Source organism: Solanum pennellii, chromosome 12 (genome assembly GCF_001406875.1).
Source record: "Solanum pennellii chromosome 12, SPENNV200".
NCBI classification, from domain to species: domain Eukaryota; kingdom Viridiplantae; phylum Streptophyta; class Magnoliopsida; order Solanales; family Solanaceae; genus Solanum; species Solanum pennellii.
In genome coordinates, this window is record NC_028648.1 from 48,506,421 (window position 1) to 48,509,568 (window position 3,148).

The 3,148-nt window shown below is 34.1% G+C and overlaps 1 long non-coding RNA gene across 1 annotated transcript; it reads left to right on the forward strand.

Annotated features, from left to right (window-relative positions):
• The first annotated feature begins 348 nt into the window (after positions 1–348).
• On the forward strand, positions 349–2,428 carry LOC114075064. Its single transcript, XR_003575394.1, has 2 exons — positions 349–1,287; positions 2,085–2,428. It is a non-coding gene; the product is annotated as an uncharacterized LOC114075064 (long non-coding RNA).
• Positions 2,429–3,148: the final 720 nt, after the last annotated feature.

The window sequence follows — 3,148 nt, forward strand, 5'->3', positions numbered from 1 at the left end:
ATTATCTATCAATGAATTTAATCGATATATGATAGAATAAAATTTAACTAACAATCAAAATACAAATGATATTTAAACTAAAAGTACAATACATTATACGGCAATAACAATCAAAATTAAATAAATGCTTCCATTTTTATATTTTGTCGGGTCTAATGTCTTAAATTTATTACAAATTACACATTTATTAGAAATACATATATTCAATTTTTGTCTTAACCCAAAGTCTGTTTTGGTTTAAGGCCCAAAAACTTATGTCGCGCATCTAATGACACGAAGCTTCAAGATAATTTAAGGCCAATAGGATGATGTCATATGTTTAATGTCGTGGTAGCTCTGAGTAAAAATAAAAAAGAAGACAATGCTGCCAAGTGCTTAAAAAGACATGTCTTGGCCTATTACAAGAAAAAACTTTTAAAATATATACAGAGTTACATACACCAAAAAAATATTGCTTCTATAGAAAAAGAATGAAACAAAGCACTGAAAACATGAAGTATTCCTTCTTGTTTGCACATTTGTTACCATTTTTACGCAATCAATATTGTTAGTGATTTAGAGATCTAACTATATATGGTTCCTTTCATAAAACAAGATGAGGCCGTGATTGTAATGGACTTAGTCTTTCCATAGATCTAACAGCCGATTTATTTTCAGTAGAGGTCCTACTACAGGGTTTCCATATGTAATTCTCTGGAAAAATCTTACTACATCCATAGTATCCTTATTTGTGACTATATATCAAGTCCTTTTGTACACTTTTATTTTTTCCCGCTTCACAAATTCTATTGAAAAATTGTTGCATAGATTATCTATGGAAAGTTTAGATTTCCCTTTCTTGTTGCTCCCATAACCATCACCGCTTTTTAGGCGATTTCCACTCCAAAGTGTATTCGCATAAGAGACTTTAATGGGATCTTTAACTCCATAGTTAGACCCCATGTTGCTCAGACTTGGGTGCAGATGTCTGATAAAAATGCAGATCTATAAGTCGGATCCTCTATGATCCAATATTTTAGCATTCGTGTATAGATCCTTGTATGGATACGACTGTGGGAATTCGGCTAAAAGAAATTCAAGTATCCATACAAAGAGTTCTGAAAAAATTATTAGATATTATGCGATATGAAGTTGAACAATTTGGGGAAGAGGACAGTGTTCTCATAAAAAAATAGAATGATTTAGACCCAAAATTTCACTCTTGTCGTTTATATGAGCTTCACGGGAGCTTGCCGGAGTTCACCTTTTGATGGTGGTGAAGTCCTCTTGCTCGTTGTTCTATAAAAGGTAAACTCTTCCTATTTTTGATTTTTCTATTGTCTTCTTTTCTTTTAGATAGGTTACTTGATTCGTTTAGATTAGATGTAGTCCTAATTATTTCCATTATGTCATTTAGTTTATAAAGTAACTTATAATTTTCTAGTATGCATTAGTTTTGTTGCTCTTGTTGTTATGAAGAATATGTGTCTTGATTCATGTTTAAGATTTGCTCTTTTTTCTGCGGTTGTTTCGATCTTAGCTTTGTTCTCGTCTCTTTTAATATGATATAATTTTTTTCAATATGGGTTTAGATTCTAAATGATAGTATGCATGTTGTAATGACCCTCCAGGTCATTTTCTTCGTTTTCCATTTTTAGTGGTTATAGCTTTAATGTACCGATATTTATGACTTGCTAGGACTGACAATTTGGTCATCCAGTCGTTTGGTTGGATTTGTGCAAGTTTCTGTAGTTTAGAGCTTTGAACTTGGACGGTTGACTTTAATCAAAAGTAAGAAATATGGACTCAGAATGCTATTCTGATGGTTTCATCAACTTCGGAAGGCCATATTGGTCTAGGGCATTGTTGGCTTGGGCCCCAAGACTTCTGGTGTTAGTTTTTGTGGATAGTCTTGTGATCCATGTGCATTCCTTAATCGAATTCTATTATTTATTTCCTAGCTACTTTAGTATCTCATGCATAGTTAGTTGGCTAAGCTTTTCTTATTACTTCTTGTTTATGCTTGTGCTATGTTTTGAGTTCATTGGGTCTTTGTCTGAGGACTACTATTTTTGGTAATCATGCTACGTTTCTTCCCTCTGCAGATTGCGGTTGAGTTATCGTCGTTCATTTTTATTCGTGCGAGGAATCTTGGGATTTCGGAGAGTAGGGTGAGCTCGTGGCATCTGGAGCTACCGGTTTTCATCTGTTTTGTTTAGGCTTAGTCTTTATATAGAATTACAAACAACATGTACTTGTGTTGTAATTGTGATAAGCCAAATCCAGTAAACTCCAGCGACCAGTGGCTCGAGATAGCCAAAGAAGAGAACAATACCTCTAATGAATTCATAAATGTACAATGTTCGTTTATCTATCAAAAAGGTCTTCACATCCAAATGTATGCAAATGATATTTTATTGCTGGAAATTTGTACTGACCTGATGGCGAATTGACATCCACCAATGCAAAACAACTCTTCTAATCACTAAATTACACATCCAGACCACGGGAACAACATTGAAAATAACATTGAATCTTCTCCACTCAAAGATGAAGACATACTTGACGTCTTGATATCAACTTATCTATCGTTGATATCTTCCCACCTCTTGAAAAGTACCAACCAAACATTGAATAGAATTACTACATGAATTGCTTTTATACAACATTAGAAAACTGACCAACCAAATTTTTACAAAATTTGAACATAAATAACTTTGATCCTATTTGTATATCAAACATGGTATAAAATTATTACATGAATAACAAAGCTATTCATGCATTAGATATAACTTTAACCAACAGCCAAACAACCCCTTAAAGTTATGGAGGGTCGGCAGATTGGTGCACCACTTTTAGTTGTCGCATATGGAGGTTGTCAATTGAATGTCGCGAGAAGTGTGCGTTGTTATATTACCTCGGAGTCTTTACTCTCTTGCGAGAGGCTGAAAGATTAGCTCAGGGGCTTGCCTCTCTTGTGAGTGGCTGAAAGATTCGTTTTGTTGTTATTGGCTACTAGTTATTTTGGGATTGTGACTTTGTTTGTTGACTTAAAAGTGGGTTGGTCGTGATGACGACCTTAACACCTTATCATTGGTTATAGATTGTTTTTGTAGCCTAGTTGATTCTAGTATAATTTCATTTCCTTTGGTTTGTCAAGCTTCGTAAA